At 38.7% G+C, this 12,647-nt stretch overlaps 1 long non-coding RNA gene across 1 annotated transcript; it reads left to right on the top strand.

The window, feature by feature from the left end:
* Positions 1-2,018: 2,018 nt before the first annotated feature.
* On the top strand, positions 2,019-6,363 carry LOC114275462 (uncharacterized). The gene is made up of 4 exons (XR_014339547.1): positions 2,019-2,272; positions 2,371-5,066; positions 5,183-5,233; positions 6,029-6,363. It is a non-coding gene; the product is annotated as an uncharacterized LOC114275462 (long non-coding RNA).
* Positions 6,364-12,647: the final 6,284 nt, after the last annotated feature.

The raw sequence follows: 12,647 nt of genomic DNA, 5'->3' as shown, positions 1-12,647 counted from the left end.
TGCTTGTCTATTTGTGTATTTCTCCCTCATTATATTCGTCTTGCTCACTCTCTCCGTCTCATATTCTCTATTTATTGAGCTTCTCCTCGATTTATCTATCTTTTCTCTCATCTCTTTTCTGTCTCTGTCTCTTTCGTTCATCTCTCTATCTCTCTCGTTCATCTCTTTTCTCTCTCTGTCTCTTTTCTGTCTCTCACTCTCTATCTGTTTCTCTCTTTGTCTCTCTCTCTCTCTAACTCATCACTCTTCTCTGTTTGTCTGTCTGTCTGTCTCTGTCTCTCTCTTTCTCTCTTTCTCTCGTTGTCTCTCGCTCATATCTCTTCTCTCTATCTCTCTCATCTGTCTTCTCTCTCTGCTTCTCTCACTCATCTCTCTTCTCTTTATCTCTCTCACTCATCTCTCTCTGTCTCTTTCTCATTTATCTCTTTTCGCTCTTTCTCTCTTTGTCTATATCTTTTCATTCATTTTTTCATCTTCCTTTCTCTCTTCTCTTTCTCTCTCTCACTCATCACTATTCTCTTTTTGTCCGTTTGTCTATCTGTCTCTCTTCTCTCTATGTCTCTCTCTTTTTCTGTGTCTCTCTCTCGCTCATCTCTTTTCGCCTTATTTCTCTCTCTTTTTGTCTATCTTTCGCTCATCTCTTGTTTCTCTCTCATTTTCTATCTCTCCTTCTATCTCTCTCTCTCTCTCTCTTTCTCTCTCTGTCTCTTTTTCTGTCTATCTCTTTCTCTTTGTCTCTCTCTCACTCATCACTCATCTCTCTCTCTGTATGCTTGTCTATTTGTCTATTTCTCCCTCATTATGTTCGCCTTGCTCACTCTCTCCTTCTCATATTCTCTATTTATCTATCTCTTCTCTCATCTCTTTTCTCTCTCTGTCTCTTTCGTTCATCTCTCTTCTTTCTATCTCTCTCGTTCATCTCTCTTCTCTCTCTGTCTCTTTTTCTGTCTCTCACTCTCTATCTTTTTCTCTCTTTGTCTCTCTTTCTCTCTCTAACTCATCACTCTTCTCTGTTTGTCTGTCTGTCTGTCTCTGTCTCTCTCTTTCTCTCTTTCTCTCGTTGTCTCTCGCTCATATCTCTTCTCTCTATCTCTCTCATCTGTCTTCTCTCTCTGCCTCTCTCACTCATCTCTCTTCTCTTTATCTCTCTCGCTCATCTCTCTCTGTCTCTTTCTCATTTATCTCTTTTCGCTCTTTCTCTCTTTGTCTATATCTTTTCATCCATTTTTTCATCTTCCTTTCTCTCTTCTCTTTCTCTCTCTCACTCATCACTATTCTCTCTCTGTCTGTTTGTCTATCTGTCTCTCTTCTCTCTATGTCTCTCTCTCTTTCTGTGTCTGTCTCTCACTTATCTCTCTCTCACCACCCATCTTCTCTACCATATTCACCACTACTGCAAATGTCATTCCACTACTACCACTGTTGTCACTCCATCTCTACAACTATCATTACTACCATCATCGCTACCACTCCACTACCACCACTACTACTACCATTACCTCTCATCTACCACCGCTATTCTATCTCCTCTACCACTACCACAACTTCACCACTTATCTCATTCACCATCACTACCACCACCACTATCACCTCTTATCCACCACTTTCACCACTACTGCCATTTCTATCCTCTACCACAAAAAATTAGTTCTTGATTTTTAGTATAAAAAAAAAAATGAGTCACAAAAAAATCATTGACCACAAAAAATTAACTTTATTTTAATGGAAAATATTATCCCTACTTCTACCAAATAAAAAAAAAATAATTTTTTATTCATTAAAATAAATATGAAACAAATAAATTTTCAACCTTACTAAATGTAAAAAAAAATAAAATTCATCAACTATAAAAAAAATTTATTTTAATAAAAAATAAATTTTTTAACAATTCTTCCGTTGCCAAAAAAAAAAAAAAATCATTTTATTATTTAAATATTCATTTGTAATAAAAATAAAAAAAATTCCAAAAAACATTTCCAATCCCCCCCTTCCTTTTTCCATTCCCCGAAACCCAAAATCCCCAATGTCAAAAATCCCTAATCCCTTCCCCCTTTTCCATTCCCGCTGGTTTTTCCCCCCCTCAACCAAAAATCCCCAAAAAAAACCCTAATATGCACACAGCTCTCTCATTCCTCTCATTTCATCTCATCTCATCAGTCTCTTTCTCACTCTCATTTTCATCTGCACAGATCGACTCCACACCGATCAAACTCGCAAGATCGACTCCTCACCGATCGACCTCACTCTCTCATTGCACCGATCGATCTCATAGGTAAGCTTCTCTCTCTCTCTCTCTCTCTCATCTCATCAGTCTCTCTCTCACTTCATCTCATCAGTCTCTCTCTCACTCTCTCATTTTCGTCTGCACAGATCGACCTCGCAAGATCAACTCCTCACCGATCAACCTCGCAAGATCGACTCCTCACCGATCGACTTCACGGATAAGCCTCTCTCTCTCTCTCACATCTCAACATAGTTTGTGTGAGATGAAAAAAAAAGAGTAAAAAATAAAAATAAAATCAAAGAAAATACTCAAATTATTTATGTAGGGGTGAAACTGACAGGCATATGTTTTTGTTTTTGATATTTTTATATGGTCTAAAATCGGGTAGGTAGGGGTGCTATTTAACTCACCATAAAATCTATCTTAGTGGGTATGTTCTACAATTTCATGCAGGGTTCACTTGGGACTTGTATAAACTACCATAGACTATTCATCCATAAAAATGTCAAAACAATTGATTTAGGTTGTTTTGAATATTTAATTTTGTACTCTAGAGACTTGTTAATTAATTCTCATGGTATAATCAATGATTTTACTTCTTATGTGGGTTTTTGATTTTGTGCTCGTTTTTGGGTTTTGAATGGGTATAAATTAATGCCAAGGGATTTGTTGAATTATGCACTATTTATTGAATTTGGCTATTCTTATTTTAATTCTCCAATTGGGTTCACTATTTAGGTTGTTTTGATATTTGATTTGGTTACTTGTGATACTTGATATTGATTGATAGTTTCTGTTTAATGATGTTTATGGTGGAGATTAATTTACTTTGTGGGATGGGGTTTGGTTTAGGTTGCCCAAATCATTGGGAAGCCTGACTTGGCCCCGGCTGCATGGGTTAGAAGGCTTGTTACGCTGTGCGATCAATCCCCTGCTCATGGAATTAGAAATTATACTTAGGAGGGGCCAAAACTGAGATTGGGAAACGATTATGGATGATAAAGATAAATATTCCCAAGCTCTTTGACTGCAAAACTGAGATTAGTACATGTTTGGTCATGTGGTCCTAATTACCACTATTATTTGCGGTTTTCTTGGTCTGAATTAATTCCACCAATATGAGCTCTCTATGAAATAATAAGCCTATATATAAGATATAAAAATAAGATAAAAATGAGCATTGAGCATTGAGCATTGAATTTTATTGTTGTAGACCAAGGAAAGTGAATTGTTAACACCGCAACATTATATTGGGATTATATTCAGTATATCTGTTACGGTCTAGTCCGAATTAAGTTTGGACTTTTGAATTGTTAACACCGCATTGAGTTTCCAAACATTTCATGGGATAGGCTTAAAACCACTGTATCCACTACACATTTTTATCTCTAGAGTTGAGTTATATTAGGCTTTGGCGTATGCTGGCCTAACACAAAACTCAATTAGGCACTATTTAGAATAAAACTATCAGACGTCTGGTGATAAAATTTAATGGTATGGAAGTGTTTTAAGTTGGGTTAAGGGGAAAGAGAATGGGAAGTCTAATTTGGATTAGCCAGAATTCATTTTGGTTTGTGGTTTGGGGCATAAGCCCAAGGCTAGCCCATACCAAACTGATTAATTAGCCCATGTCAAACCCATCACAGCCCAAAGAGATTAGTCAACTAGAACCTTCTTTTGTTTTTTTTTAACAACTAGAACCTAATCAAATATCATATTGGTTGTGTGCTTGTCCAATAGCAACAGACTAAATATATATGGCATGAAAAACAAGAAATATGATGAATATAGCTTCAAAGGCACTCATTTTAACAAACAATATATATATGCATATCTCCTGCATATTATAATGCATGAGATACTACACACACACACATACACACACACACACACTAGGCATGCTTAATTTAGGCCCGACAAGCTTATTTAATGGCTCTACTTATTTTGGAAAGTTAAATGCAAATCTGATTTTCAGGAGTTGGATCACCTAATAATACATTTGTGCCTTCAGTGAGGCCTTTTATTTTGCTAGATGTTGGGGGTCACATGGTTGTATACTTCCTTAGTCAAAGGAGTTTTCTTATATAGAGGATGATTTTGGATGAATTTTTTCTTTCGATGCACTCTTTTTTTTCTTCCCGTGTTTTTCTTATGGTCAATTTGTATAGCCTTCATGAAGTAGAAAAACTATAAATATTTAGGTGTTGTCTTTTTTGTTGGATTTTCTTATTGAAGTATTTGCCTAGAGTCCTATATATTTGTTTCTTCAAAATGAATCTGTAGTTTTGTGATGATTTTGGATGTGATACACTGATTAAGGCAGCTTTCTTACATAAGAGTGTTTGTCTCTTGTAAACATCCTCTTCTTCTTCATTTTTGTTTATTTATTTAACATGTTATTTAACATGTTTATTCTTGTAGACATCCTCTTCTTCTTAACATGCATAAGACAGCTTTATTCTTGAAAATATGTTGACAGATCAAAAAAAAAAAAAATCTGACCAGCTACTGTAATTCGTTTTCCAATTTAATATGAGGTGACCTGTCACTCATAATCATCGATTGTCTTCTCCCTTCAATTTTTTGATGCCAAGTAATTTGATTAATTTAAAAAAGGCCTAATCATTATGAACTTTTTGTTTTCTGAACAAGATAATATGCATGTGTGAACCAAAAGATCTTTACTTGATTTTTAGAATACGAGTGTTGAAACTGTTGGCAAGTTACACCAGTTTTTTCAATTTCTGGTTGATGTGATTTTCTCTGTGAGTATGCAGCCGAAGGACTGGTTTTTCGTAATAGTGTTTACTGGATACGTTTTGATGAAGAATTTTCTGAGAAGGTAATTTTTTTTTGCCTCATACATGTAGATCTTTGGGGTATTAGTCATTATCATTTTCATTTTACCATTGGAGACACTATCTGACAATTAGGGATTATTTCTGTTTTTGGGTTCAGAAATTTAAATCTTCAAGCCCCTTTGGTATAAAGTACAAGTTCCACCTTGAGGTAACCATTCATTTCTCTGATTTCTGTGTCTGTGTGGCACGTGTATGATATCATTAAAATTGATAATAATATAACGAATTTGGTAATGAATTCGAGTAATAAAAAACCTATTTATTTGTTTGTTTGTCCGTTAAAAAACCTATTTATTCTCCATCCCAATACTGCCTGGGCCAACCCATTTTGATTTATGAAACACCAAATTGCACATTAAAATCCAATTATGAAAGCAATTTAGGTAACTGTCTGTTCACATATATATGCAATTCCAGACCCAATTTAGGTAACTGTCTATCCCTTCTGTCTACTCAAAAGTGGTCATCTCTTCTTTTAAACACGGAAATGGTGGTGTGAAAAAGCCTATATAGCATAGAAGGCAAAAGTAATTTTGTGTTGGTTCTAGGTAGTCTTGCAGGGATAACTGTGGTTCTATCATTTCATATATTCCCTATCAAAATTTTCTTATATAACTCATGTCTTTGCTATCAATTTTTATTAGCCACCATTCAGTTACTCTTAGAGGTCAATTCTTTAATTAACCTTTACATAAACTAGCATCGACATTAATTACGTAACCCAGTGGAAATTTGTGAAATAAGCTGCATGACGCTTGAGTGCGTAAAACGTGACTGTAGGAATGAGATATTGTTACATATTGGAACCCAAAGGCAACGCATACTGAGCCCTTGCCCTTTTTTCAAGTTTTATGTACCTGGTAGTTAATAGTAGAGCCATAATTGTGTCCACACTGAAACCTTTTCTATGGAACTGATTTGGTGCTTATGCATTTTTCAACAGACTTGATGTTGGTTTTTCCGGGAAAAGCACTGCTGTTGTTTCTACTGGCTGTTCATCTAAAAGGTTCTTGTCTTCCTTCTTTAGAGGATGGGTCATGGGCATTATATCTCAGTTAGAGGATGGCCATTTCTACTTGGAAGACGTCACTGGAGCAGTTGAAATCAATTTGTCTAATGCAATATCTTCTACATGTTTATATTTTTCCCTTTCGAAAGACTTATTATTTGTTTTGAATGCTTGGATTTGGGCTGCCCTATAATCTCCAAAACCGAAAGTTCTCATTGTAGGCCTTTTTAAATAATGGAAAATAATGCTGAATTTTAGATTTTATTTTATTATTTTATTTTTTTTTAGGATTTGGGTGAATTTTATAATTTAAATATGCTTTTATGAACATGTACAGCTTAATTATTCTTTGTAAAATATTGAATTTGATGGTTTGATCAATTTTTATTTTTATTTTATGTTATGATGTTTTTGTGAATGGAATGTAAATAATCAGCTCTTAGAGAGTGAGAGACGGTACCATCGTCGGAAAAAACATAGAAAATTTTAATATTTTTATTAATTTTGTTATAGGTTTTACTTTTTGCGACGACATTATACTGTCACAAAAAATAGAAATTTTATTATTTAAAATAAAAATTTTATTATTTTTTAATATTTTTTGCGACGGCATTAACAGTCGCAAAAAATAAAAAATTTCATATTTTTTATACTTTCTGCGACGGCACACACCGTCGCAAAAAATAGTGTTTTTTTTAAAAAAAGACTATTATTTAAAATAAAAATTTTATTATTTTTTAATATTTTTTGCGACGGCATTAACAGTCGCAAAAAATAAAAAATTTAATATTTTTTATACTTTTTGCGACGGCACATACCGTCGCAAAAAATAGTGTTTTTTTTAAAAAAAGACTATTAGCGACGGTATTTTTTGCCGTCTCAAATAACATTTTTAGCGACGGTAAAATAGGACCGTCGCAAAAAAGTTAAGAAATTTCAAACGTTATTAGCGACTGTACGGTGCCGTCGCAAAACATTAGCGACGGCACTTACCGTCGCAAAAACTCTTTTGCAACTCCTGCAGTTGCGACCCCCCTCTTGCCGTCGCAAAAAGTCATTTTGCCGTCGCAAAAAGTATTAGCGACGGCATTAGGAGTATTAGCGACGGTATTTTACCGTCGCAAAAAGTCAATTTTTTTGTAGTGTTGGCTGGATTAAACCAACTCTTTGTACTCTTCAGCCGAAGTATGGTCATGGCTGAAGAGTGGTCGGCTGGATTAAACCAACTCTTTGTACTCTTCAGCCGAAGTGTGGGCATGGCTGAAGAGTGGTTGGCTGGATTAAACCAACTCTTTGTACTTTTTAGCCGAAGTATGGGTATGGCTGAAGAGTGGTTAGCTGGATTAAACCAACTCTTTGAACTCTTCAGCCGAAATATGGGTATGGCTGAAGAGTGGTTGGCTGGATTAAACCAACTCTTTGTACTCTTCAGCTGAAGTATGAGTATGGCTGAAGAGTGGTTGGCTGGATTAAACCAACTCTTTGTACTCTTCAGCTGAAGTATAGGTATGGCTGAAGAGTGGTTGGCTGGATTAAACCAATTCTTTGTACTCTTCAGCCGAAGTATGGGTACGACTAAAGAGTGGTTGGCTGGATTAAACCAACTCTGAGTACTCCTCAGCCGAAGTAATTATTTCGGTTAAGGAGTGGTTGGCTGGTAAGCATAGTTAGTTTAACAATCAAAACCAGAATAACAGTTGGAATAATAGAAGACATTACAAGTACACGCATACACATCGAAACCGGAATAAGAGTTCAAGCAAAATTTTCATTCATTGAAAAGCTATTACAGAGGGGCATAGCCCGATTACAAAGATAAAAGGTAACAAAAAAGAGAAAAAGTACAAAATCAGGAGAAAAGTTCTTCAATTTCGGCATCAAAAGCTGCATCGGCATCAACTTGAAGACCGGCATCAGGCGGGAGCTCATTTTCGGTCGCATGGGTGGTTTCGGTCGGAACCACGGTTTCACCTGGTTGTTCAACAGTCAGGTCTTCCACCATGGGTTCCAGCCGAACTGATTGGTCTACATTGACAACCGGAGTGTCCTCAGAAGCAGAGTCTTCATCAGAGTGAGCCTTCAAGAAACTGCTGTTGCATGGCATTAGCATACTCCATAAGGGAGTTCGGTATGAAGTAGGCTGGAGGGTTAAAAACCTCGGTCTGTGGATCATGACCGAGCTTCTCAACGGCTCCCCTCCAACCGCACTTAAAGAACAGTTCCTTGGCGGCTTCACACTGCTTGACATATACATCCTCTGCCTTCTTGAAGCCTTTCTTTTCGGCTCCTGTGGCGCTCTCTTTCTGCTGGTTTATCTCGGTATCTTTCTTCTTTTCAAGCTTCACCAGCTCGTGCAGGTACTTGTCCTTTAGAGCAATGGCAGCCTTCTGCCTTTCTGCCTCGGCCGAACTAACCAATCCGGCCAGTCGGCCGTTCTCAGCTCGGAGCTCGGCCATCTGCTTTCTGGCCTCCTCTAGCTCGGTCGCCTTCGCTTCGGCTTCTGCCACGGCATGCCTTGTCGTCTTCCTGAGCTCAACCACCTTCCTGTGAGTAATGTGGTTTTTCTGAATGGCCTGACAAAACAAAGATTTCCCTTTAGCCGAAGAAAAAGTTGAAAAAAGTAGACAAGAAAACGGCCGAAGTTACTTACCAGAATCATGGATTTTGTCGAAGACCGGATGGCCTTCAGTTCGGTGTTTAGTTGTTTTTGGTGGTGCTCCATGTTTTTGGGGAGGCACACACTCTTGGCCAGGTTGAAGGCCAACTGATGGTCTTTCTCAGTAACAACCGAGTCTGAGTCTTGGATGTCTCGGTCGTTGAAAGTAAGTTTTGGTGCCCAGCTACTGGTAGTTCGGTCAGAAGGCTCCGGTTGAGGGCTTGGTGGCAAGCTCGGTGGAAGAGCAGGTTCTTCTTCATCAACCAAACTTCGTTCGGCTTCGGCAGTCCGGGCGCGCTTGGTTCGGCGGGAAGAGGACGGCTGTTGAGAAGGGAGGGCCACAACAGCAGGCTGTGATTGGCTTGGTGGCATTACTTCGGGCCTGGTTGTCTCGGTTAAAAGTGCCCTGACTCTGTTCTTTTTTGCCATCTCCTCTTCAGCTGTTAGTGGGATCAGTCTAATCTCGGGTAAGGATGGGTCCGGTTCTGGGGCCTCTTCAAGAAGAAAGTCAGTTACTCTGGCTTTCCGGCGACCACTGTATCGGTAGGTCGGCTCGAATTTCAGCAATTTGGCCCAACTACGTTCAGGATATCGTAGTGCGGCTCGCAAAGTTGCAAGGTTTGGATAACTGTATAAGGAATGAAGGTGGGCAGAATCTGTGAAAGAAGAACTGTTAGTTCGGTTGATAGACTAACAAACCAAAATAAAAAAATGCAAGGAAGAAGACCGAAGTTAAATTATCGGGCTCTCCTTTTTTCCAATTTATAGGTCGGCCAGGATTCTGGGCTTGAAAATCCTCAAAGTTCCCAGAGACCCAGAAAAAGTCGTCGTCGTTTAAGTCTTTGTCCGATGTATATTTTATTATTTTCTCTCGGCGGCGACGTATCCTAAGATAATAGACCCACCCATCTTCTTTGGAGCCAATGGAATATTGGTGGAAGATTTCGGCCAGGCCAAGGTTTAGTCCGGCTTGGCGATTCAGTTCGGCTATTCCCATTATGATACGGTAGGAGTTGGTGGACAGTTGGGTTGGGCATAGTCTACTTTGCCTAAGGAATTCACATATCAAAGGCTGGACTGGAAATCATAGTCCGGTCTCGATTATGGATAAGAGGGTGAAGGGAACAAAGCCTTCATTATCCTAGGGAATGACGTCCTTTTCGGCTAAAGACAAGTGGGCGTCATCAGGTATATTATAGTCCTTTCGGAATTCGGCTAGGCCGCCTAGAGTGTCTACGAGATACCTATACTTACCCATTTGTTGTATAATTTACGAATAAGTTATATCGGTGCAAAAATTGTGCTCAGTAGCTCGGTTGAGCGCACGCAGGAGTGCCTGGGCAACCTAAGTCTGCAAAGTAGAAAATAGGGGGGGTTAAGCACAGATCATTGGACTGTGCTACAAATTAAAAGCAAGGTAATAGAGCCCTACTTCGGTTTTGGGGACAGGTTCTATCTCGGTTCGGCAAAAATGCTAGGTAGCTCGGTTTGAGTAGGGTTTTTATTAGCCAAGATCTTGGTGAGCATTTTGGCATATTGGCTTTGGAAACAATTTTGTTAGACCGGTTCATTGTCTAGGGGCAGCTTTCTAAGTACGGTCTAAAAACTAAGAAAGCTGGCTTAGCCCCAAAAGGCCTAAATCGGTTGAAATATGAGTTTTTTTACTTCGGTTGAGCCTCTAGGGGCAGCTTTCTGAGTTTGGTTCAGAAATTAGGAAAGCTGGCTTAGCCCCAAAGGCTTAGCTCGGTTGAAGACCGAGGTTCCTAGTTTAATGAGTTCAAACTTCGTTCAATGAGCTTATCTCGGCCAGAGTGATTCGGGAGTTGGTAACCTACTGAAACTGCAGTTATCTCTTCAAGTTCTAGTTCGGTTATTGTCTAAAGTAATCTACCTATATAGGACAAACAGTATCCTAGTTCGGTTGTTACATAATTTTGGATCCAAGACTAGTTTTCTATAGAATAGTTCATACACGCATGAGTTCTACTGATTTTTCCATGAAAGTACAGAAGCAAAAACAAAAATGTACAAATATGTTTCACGAAAACATAGAAAGTGAGATACGAAAGCAAAACAGAGGAAGAAAATGGGTTTACTTACCAGATTGAAGAAGAGGGAACTGGAGATGGAGCAGTGACAGCAATGAAAAGCACGGGCTTAGAAGTGAAGAAATGGAGGCACAGAAAGAGAAGATAGGGTAGATGAATGATTCATGGACAAAGGGGTTGTTTTGTGAAAAGGACAAAAGGCAAAAAGGGCGGGACTGTTCAAAATTTTGGTAGTACGAGGGCGGCGTGACAGCTACCCACAGCCTATCAAAACCTACCACGTGTCATTGGAAAGTGAAGCGTTACAGTCACTGTGATTGAAGAGACGTTTTGACCGAACGAGTAGAGCCAGAGTGAAATAAGCTCGGCTGGAGAGGCTAAACGGTTTTTTAGTTCGGCTGGAAAGGCTTAAAAAAACTGCAGCTCGGCTGGTAGACGGGTAATCCCAAATCATGCTGTGCAGATGGAATTAAGGGGCAATTGAGAGGGTAATTTTGGTAAAAATTGGGCCGAGCTATGAAGTGGACTTTATGGCCCAAAGTACAGACTGGGTAGAAAGGGCCGAGAAGTTACTCCGGCCCAAGAAAGATAAAGTTACTCCGGCCGAAAGAGATAAAGTTACTTCGGCTGAGGAATTGTAAAACTACTTCGGTCCGGAAGCAACTTGAAGTTAGACCAGTCTTGGAGTTATACCGGTCGTGAATCGTTGGTTCGGTCTAAACCGTACCATGAGTTCTACATGGAAAGCCGAGATAGGAAAGATTAACGGAAGAACCGAACTAAGGATAGTTCGGCCTACTCTGTGGCTCAACATAGCCAGTTTTACTTCGGTCAAATGGTAATTCGGCCATGGTAGAAACCATCCCACTTGGTTTAAGCAGTGGGGGAGGGTGTAAAAGGATAAGCATTATCCTTTAGGAGTATAAATCCTAGGAGGACTCTGCATGGAGGAATAAAAGTCCTACTAGGATTGTGCCACTCAAAACCTATAAAAGCTCACAAACATCACCTTGGAGGAGGTAACACAAAAACACAACATACAATTTTGTTTTCTGAATACATTGAGCTTTGTCTTTTTGTCAAGTTTGCTGACTTAGGCATTGGAGAGGTTTCCGGCACACACCCGCCGGCTAGCTCACGTTTGTGTTTTCAGGTGACAAAGCGACGTCGTACGGAGGAGCGTGGACTTAGTCAACAGGATTATACGAGGAGAATTATTCCTTTCCCGTACAATTGGTTTATTCATTCCTAAGGAGAGTTGTTGTATTTCTTGTCTCCAACAATTGACTGAAAACAGAAAAGAAAATAACTAACCATGAGAAAACAGAAAAGTCAGATGTAAGCAATGCCCAACTCATCAATGCACCATCAACTGAACAGAAAAAAAACTCCCACCTTTTTGACATTCTATGGCAAAAATGTCAAAAAAATAAAAAAGAAAAAAGAAATGCCTCCCTTCTTCTTCAAAGAGTCTAAACCATCAAAATATATCTAGATTTGCCAAAGAATCAAGAGCTGTCAAGATGTTAACTTATGGTAAATGAATCTTATTCACATTAGCCAAACAAGGAAACAAGAGAAAGAATTAAAAAAAAAAACGTCTTTCTATGCCTTTATTATGCTTCATAGTTGGATTATGGTATCAGTAGATCCAGATATGTTGACTTTCGTAGATTTTGTAGGGGACATGCTTAGTTAGTTGTTTTGGTTTTTGTTTTTGTTTAGGCCCTTGTTTTTCTTGTCAGCTAGCTTAAAAACTGATTTTTTGTATTTGTACTACAGCAAAACAGAAACCTATCATTTACATGTGGCAGAATGAAATCCATCTACCTTTCCAACACCTGGGACT

Source organism: Camellia sinensis, chromosome 1 (genome assembly GCF_055761805.1).
Source record: "Camellia sinensis isolate YWXY chromosome 1, ASM5576180v1, whole genome shotgun sequence".
Lineage (NCBI taxonomy): Eukaryota > Viridiplantae > Streptophyta > Magnoliopsida > Ericales > Theaceae > Camellia > Camellia sinensis.
Note: the sequence above shows the minus strand (reverse complement) of the source record. Positions and strands in the feature narration are given on the sequence as shown.